General features: G+C 35.1%; 1 pseudogene; it reads left to right on the forward strand.

The window, feature by feature from the left end:
• Positions 1-6,775: 6,775 nt before the first annotated feature.
• LOC124943084 lies at positions 6,776-8,166 on the forward strand (annotated as a pseudogene).
• The last annotated feature ends 257 nt before the right edge of the window (positions 8,167-8,423 follow it).

Genomic DNA, 8,423 nt, shown 5'->3' on the forward strand with positions numbered 1-8,423 from the left:
TGAGCATACCACAATTTCTTCTTCGAATCCTAAATTTACCTTGAATAATTTTCTTCATGCTTTTACTCTTATTAAAAATCTAGTTTCTATTCGTAAATTCACAACAGATAATTATATGTCAGTTGAGTTTGATTCTTTTGGGTTTTCTGTTTAGGATTTTCAAACAGGGACACGTCTAATTAGATGTGACAGTCTGGGGATCTATATATGGTCACAACTAGGGAGTCAGGTGTCGTCTTCTACTTTTGTTGCTTTGTCGTCATCCTTGTGGTATAGTCACATGGGCATCCTGCCAACTCTAGTTTTGAATCTCTTAGATTAAATAAATTAATTCATTGTAATAAAAAAATACGTTTATCATATTTTCCTTCATGTTCATTAGGAAAAACATGTTCATTTGTCGTTAATGCTTCTATTTCGATTTATTTGTTACCGTTTGACATTATTCATAGTCATGTATGGACGTCTCATGTGGTTAAGTTCTATGGGCCATAGATATTATGTTTTGTTTCTCGATAACTTTTCGTCTTTTTGTGTACTTTCCTTTATCTCATAAATCTCAAGTGTGTAGTACTTTCTTGCAATTTCGAACACTTGTCAAAACCCAATTTGAGACTGATATACAAAAATTTAATGTAATAATGGGAGGAAATTCGATAATCATTTGTTTAGGTAATTTACGTCCATGCATGGGATGACCTTTCGCTTCTCATGTCCTCACACTTCATCTCAGAATGACAAGGCCGATAGACAGTTTCATACTATCAATAATATGATTCGTATATTACTCACTCATGTCAAGATACCCACCTCATTTTGGCATCATGCTCTCCAATGGTTACTACCTCCTAAATATTCTTCTGCATAAACACATGACATACGTTACTCTGTTACAATGGTTTGTACTGTAAATATCCAATGTATGACCATTTATGTGTGTTTGGATGTTTGTATTTTCCTCTATTTTTATCCACGACAATTCATAAACTTCTTCCATATTCTACCCCATGTGTCTTTCTTGGATACCCACTAAACCACCGGGGTTTATAAGTGTTTGTCTTTATATTATCTTTGATGAGTCTTGTTTTCCTTTTGTTGAAATTCAGTCCGCTCTGTTGAGTTATGGAGCCTACACTTATAATAAACTCTACATTGTAAATTAGAGTTTATTGGGTTTTCTTTTGGTTTTGGGCTTAGGCTTGACCAAAGTTATTTAGGTTTATTACCTGAATGTTTACCTTAAAAATATGTGATTATTAAGAGTTTACACGTGAGAGACATAATTCTAGAGAGATAAAGTGTGAGACAAAAACTTTGTATTCCTTCTTCTTCATAGTGAAATCTGGTGGTGACTGAAATGGATGTAACTCAATTTGAGTGAACACTATAAATCTGTGTCTTCTTGTGTTCTTCTTTCTTACATTTTTACAGATTGTTTCAAGTTGATCGGATTTGGGAGATATAAATCCTAACAACTAGTATCAGAGCAGCTAGGCTAGATCTGAGCATTGGAAATGAGGGCAAGTGAGAACAATATAGAACATGGGATTGGAAGATTTGATGGGACAGATTATGCCTTCTGGAGAATGCAGATTATCTCTATGGAAAGAAACTTCATGTTCCTTTGAGTGAGAAACTAGAGAAGATGGATGAAGCTAAATGGAAACTTCTTGATAGACAGGTTTTGGGAGTTGTCCAATTGACGTTAGCTAAGACGGTTGCTCACAATGTAGCAACGGAGAAGACCACCATGGGTCTGATGAAAGTTCTTTCTAATATTAATGAAAATACTTTATTACTTAAGAATGGTTGATGATACTTCTGTCACTACTCATTTTAATGAATTTAATACAATTGTGAATCAATTGTTATCTGTTAAGATTGATTTGGGGGATGAAGTTACTGCCCTAATTTTGTTAGCATCTCTACCAAATAGTTGGGAACCTATGAGGGTAACAATTAGTAATTCAGTTGGAAATGCTAAACTGAAATTTGTTGAAGTTAGAGATCGTATTCTTGCTGAAGAGATTCGTAAAATTGATTCGGGTGAAACATGCAAATGTTCTGCTCTGAATGTGGAAAACATGGACAGAGGTAATGATATAAATTTCAACCAAGGTAAGAGCAAATCTATGTCGAGGAGCAGAAGAGTCAGTCTAAATCTGGGCGGATATTTGAGTGCTAAAATTGTGGTAAATATGGTCATTTAAATAGGAATTGCAAAGCACCGAAGAGAAATAGTGATGATAAAAATGATGCAGCCAACGTTGTTACAGAAACTGTCACTAATGCGTTACTTCTTTCTGTTGATAGCCCGATAGATTCATGGTTTTTGGACTCGGGAGCGTCTTTCCACACCACTGCCCACAAAGAATTAATGGAAAATTATGTGGCTGGAAACTATAGAAAAGTTTATTTCGCAGATGGTGAGCCACTGTATATTGTTGGCATGGGGGACATCAAATTGAAGATGGCAAATGGTCTGTTTGGAAGATTAATAAGGTGAGACACATTACATGATTAATGCGCAATCTGATTTCTGTTACACAGCTTGATGAAGGAGGTCACAATTTCATTTGTGAAAATGGTGCATGGAAGATGACTAAAGGAGCAATTGTTGTTGCTCGAGGTTACAAAATTGAAACGTTATACACAATTTCAACTTGTAGAGAAACGGTTACTACTGTAGTTGATGACTCAAAGAACAGTGAGCTATGACATTGTAGGTTGGGCCATATGAGCGAAAAAGGGATGAAAATTCTTTTTAATAATGGACAGATTCCAGAACTAAAGTCTGTTGAACATCACTTATGTGAAAACTGCATTCTTGGAAAACAGAAACGGTGAGTATCTTAAAGATTGTGAAGGAGGTTATGAAAGAAAGGCTAGAGTTGGTACACACTGATGTTTGGGGACCTGCACTCGTTTCTTCTATTGGCGGATCATACTACTATGTGACTTTTATAGATGATTCAACAAGAAAAGTATGGGTTTACTTTATGAAGCACAAGTCTGATGTATTTTCTATTTTCAAGAAGTGGAAGGCTATGGTTGAAAATGAAACAAATCAGAAAGTTAAGTGTTTGAGATCCGACAATGGAGGTGAATATATCAATTCAGATTTCAAAGAGTATTGTGTTGTGAATGGGATCAGTATGGTGAAGATTGTTGTTCCTTGAACGCCTCAAGAGAATGGAGTAGCTGAACGGATGAATCGAACATTGAACGAGCGTGCTAGGAGAATGAGATTGCATGCAGGGCTGCCTAAAACCTTCTGGGAATAAGCTATTAATACGGCTTGCTGCCTATTTGATAAACAGGGGACTCTCTATTTTCTTGAATTCAGAATTCCTAAAGAAGCCTGGAGCAATAAAAGGTAAATCTTTCTTATTTGAAAGTGTTTGGTTGTTTATCATATGTTCATATTAATGAATGTGATAGGAGTAACTTGATCCAAAGTCTATTGAATGTTTTTTCATTGGTTATGGTGATATCGAGTTTTGTTATCGTTTCTGGAATAATCAAAATCGGAATATCATTCGTAGCAAAAATATTGTCTTCAATGAACAGGTTCTCTACAAAGATTGTGTTGGGAAGACATCAGATAGTGATTCCAAGTTGGAAGAGACTGGTACCGTCGATTTGAGAGAATTTTTAGATGAATATATACCGACTGTCTAAGAAGAAACAATGTGTTATTGAAGATGAAATCGTTGAGAACGTGGCCATAAAGGTAAATCAGCAAACAACAGTTATACAGTTGAGAAGATCGTCAAGGAATCGAAAACCAGTTGAGAGGTGGTCTCCATCTCTGAACTATATTTTGTTGGACAGATAGAGGTGAACCTGAATGTTATGAGGAAGCAATACAATCTAATGAATCGGTTAAGTGGGAGTCTGTGATGAAAGATGAGATGGACTCTTTGATGTTGAATCAGACTTGGGAGCTCACTGAGCGGTAAAAGGGAAAGAAAGCACTTCACAATAAAATGGATCTTCAGGATTAAAGAAGAACATGATAAAACCATGAGGTACAAGGCAAGGTTGGTTGTGAAAGGATTTCAACAGAAAGAAGGTATTGACTACAATGAGATCTTCTCTCCATTAGTTAAATTGATGACAATCAGAACTATTTTGAGTTTGGTTGTGAACGAAAAGCTTCATCTTTAACAAATGGATGTCAAAACTGCTTTTCTTCATGGTGATTTAGATGAAGAGATTTATATGTGACAATCAGAAGGATTTGAAATCAAAGGAAAAGATGAGCTTGTGTGTAAGCTTCAAAAGAGTCTATATGGTTTAAAACAGGCTCTAAGGCAATGGTACAAGAAGTTTGGTAGCTTTATGAAAAGTAACGATTTTCTAAGGTGTGAAGTTGATCATTGTTGTTATATCAAGAGGTTTGATAAATCGTACATTATTTGCTCCTCTACGTTGATGACATATTGATTGCTGGAGAAAACTTGTATAAGATTAACAAGCTCAAGAAAGAGTTGTCTTAAAAGTTTGCAATGAAGGATTTGGATGCTGCAAAACAAATCCTTGGGATGAGAATTTTCAAGGATGAAGAAGTTCTCAAGCTTTCACAAGAAGAATATGTGAAGAAAGTTCTTAGCAGGTTCAACTTGTATGATGCAAAATTAGTTACTACCCCCTTAACTAGTCACTTCAGATTATCTAAAGATCAGTCACCTTCAATAGAGGATGAGAAAATTTACAAGGCAACTGTTCCATTGCTAGCTCTCAAGAGATTACCTTAAGAATTCCATTTTTTATTTCACATGTGGACCTTTTGACTCCAAGGCCTCCAAATAAATTAGATTCTTTTTCATATTCGGTATGTACCAAACATCTCTGATAGTTCTGGCGGATCCGTCATCATTTATCAGCTTGATTGAACTTATCCCTTTTATTTTACATGTATTAGCATCTCACATATAAACAACTCCACCATCTAGTTCCTTAAAGTCAAAGAACCACTTTCAAACTAGTGTCATATGATAAGTGCAGGTTGAGTCCAATATACACGCGTCAGGATGTGATGTTGTGTGTAACATCGATAAAGAGTATTCTGAATCTACACCACATTTGTTTTATGCAATAATTTCATCTTCAGAATTTTTCTTTTTTTCTTCAACTTTGGGCAGTCAATCTTCTAATGTTCTTTATTACGACAGAAAGTACATTCATCTTTGTCAACTCTACTTTTAGATCATCCTCTTTTCCCTTTTGATTTGCTTTGTTGACGGCCTCTGACCATCAATGTTTCATCTGTTTGTGCCTATTTTATTTTTATTTTGTTCTACTTTCTCAATTCATGACTATATAAAGTAGAACTTACAGCATCAAGATTTCCTTCTCAATAAGTAACATTGTTTTTAAATGTTCAAATTCATCAGGAAGGGACGATAACAATATCATAGCCAAATCTTCATCCTAAACTTAATATTAAGGTTTAACAGATCTGCTACTAATTTATTAAACTTAGTAATATGTTCATTCATAGTAGTACCTAATTGGTAATCAAACCTAAACAACCGCTTCTTTATAAGGAGCTTATTCTGACCATTCTTCTTCAGAAATTTGTCCTCCAATGTTTGTCATAGTTTCTGTGTTGCAGAAGTTTCATTCATCACGACATACTTATACTCTCTAGACAAGCAACATTTAGACCCTACTGAAAAAGACAATTTAGAACCTCACCTTGCCACATATCGAAATGCCCAATTCCATCAAAGATTTCCACTGCAAACTTCAAATTCGACATCAATGTACTCGTCCAAGATGACGAAGGAGTTGATGCCCCTTTTGAAGACTCAACCGTCATGCTAAGGATGAACCTTCGACTCTGATACCACTTGTTGGGAAAAAACCTGACAGAAATAAAAGAAAAAAACAAATAAAAGAACACACTAACAAAATTTGATAACGGAGTTCAGCCAAAATGTTGTCTACGTCTCCGAACACTAAGGCTATCAATTAATAAGAAGAAGAGATACAAGTATTATGTGCAATAAACCAAAGAGGTGAGAGTTTTTTTTGTATACTAAGAAACTTCCTCAACTCCCATCATCTTCCAATGTGAGATTTTAATTGTGCCAAAAACAACAGTGTCCACTATTAGTTTGTCTAAAAATGCAGTGCTAGGAGAAGTAAACATATTCATATAAGTTATCATTTTATTAGAGAGTTGTCTAATAAATGTATTATGGAACTCGTACATTGCAAAACAAGTGAGGCAGGTTGTAGATGTTATGACAAAGACCTTGAAACTTGATACATTTGAAGAACTCAGAAAGTCTATGGAATTCATTGATGTTAAACTAGTTGATGATGCAGTCTAGTTTAGGAGAGAAAGTGTTATTTATTTTGCTTATGTTCAGTTAATAATTAGTTTAGAAAAGTTAAAACTTAGTCTTATTTTTTAATTAATCGGTTATTTTTAGGATTACACTTTTTCAAAGTCGATTAATTTATTTTTTCCTCGGAATAGTTTAGTGGCTTAATATTATTATTATTTTTTTTAGCTAAAGTAGTTTGATAATGTTTGGTGCCTATTAAATGCGAAAACTATAATTATATGCAGTAGTTTTTGGTTCAAAAGTACGTGGTTTCTCTCTCGATCAATCACATACAAAATGGACCACACTTTCCTTTCCGTGTGGGACCATACAATAATACAAACCACATTTTCTTTTTGGTAATATATGAAAATGAATTATTGAAGTTACTATATAATGAGCTAAGTTTTGCCATAATATAAGCTATCAATAAATCCAATCTACCCACTAAAATAGAGCTAGCAATATGGGTTCTAACAATGAAGAAAATGATAATGCCAGCTTCCAATTGGCTATGCAATTAATCAACTCCTCTATTCTACCATTTGTTCTGAAATCCGTCATAGAACTAGACCTTCTTGAGATCATAGGGAGGGCTGGACCAGGAGCTTACGTTTCCTCGTCCGAGTTGGTGGCTCAGCTCGCTACAAGGGAGCCAGCTGCTGCTGCGGTTACGCTGGACCGAATTCTCGGTTTGCTGACGAGTTATTCGGTCCTGGCTGTGCAAACTAAAAGAGGTTCCCGGGGGAGGGGTTGAAAGACTATATGCTCTTGCTCCTGTCTGCAAGTTCTTAATCAAAAACGAAGATGGTGTAACCTTAGCCCCTTTTTGCTCATGAATTATGATAAAATCTTCATGGAAAGCTGGTAATTGAAGTTCAGTCTCTATTTTCAGAATAGTGGTATATGTAGTATTAATGTGGTGTTGTTTTGTAGGTACCATATAAAAGATGCGGTTCTTGAAGGAGGAATTCCATTTAATAGGGCTTATGGGATGTCAATGTTTGACTACATGGGAATCGACTCGAGTGCCAATAGGTTGTTCTACGATGTAATGTCCCACGGTTCCACCATAACTATGAAGAAGATCCTCGAGATCTACAAGGGTTTCGAAGCCATTAATGGTACCCTTGTCGACGTTGGAGGTGGCACCGGCACCACACTCAACATGATCATCTCCAAATATCCTACCATTAAGGGCGTTAATTTTGATTTGCCTCAGGTTATTAAAGATGCACCATCTTATCCAGGTATATATATGATCAAATATGTTGGAGTTTCTATGAAAATATTTTTGAAACTTTATGGGAGCATTTTGCAATGGAATAGGAGTGGAACACATTGGGGGAGACATGTTTGTAAGTGTACCTAAAGGAGATGTCATGTTCATGAAGGTGAGATCAATAAATATCCTAATTAATTAATACAAAATTATGTCACTCATTAATTAATTGTTTTTACTTGATTATAAAGTTGATATGTCATAATTGGAGCGACGAACACTGTTTGAAATTCTTGAAGAATTGTTACGACTCCCTTCCGATCAATGGAAAGATAATAGTGGTAGATTTCATCGTCCCAACGGTCCACGACACGAGCATGTTCAGCAAGAACATGGCCACAACGGATGTGAGGATGTTCGCTTATCACGGAGGCAAAGAGAGGACTTTGGGTGAGTTCGAGTCCCCTCGCAAGAGGAGCCGGATTCCAAGGTTTCAATCTAATTTGTCCTGCGTTTATCACTTATGTAATGGAGTTCTGCAAGAACAATGTTTGAAACTTGTTCATTAATATGGTATTAATTGATATGAATAATTTGATGTAATGCATGGCTACCTTTGTTATGATTTGATTAAATAAACATATGGAATTTATAATTAGTTTGACTTAAACTACCTATCTTTCTTTCTTATAAGTCGATCCATCACAAATAACATTTAAAAAAATAAATAAATATATATATATATAGATCAAAGATTAACACCTAGGAAAAAAGGGTTTAATTCATATTTCTACCATGCAATGAATACTTTCTTCTTTTAATCCATGTATTTATAAAATAATAATAAAAAATCAAAAATA

This window comes from Impatiens glandulifera, chromosome 6, assembly GCF_907164915.1.
Source record: "Impatiens glandulifera chromosome 6, dImpGla2.1, whole genome shotgun sequence".
In the NCBI taxonomy this organism is placed as follows: domain Eukaryota; kingdom Viridiplantae; phylum Streptophyta; class Magnoliopsida; order Ericales; family Balsaminaceae; genus Impatiens; species Impatiens glandulifera.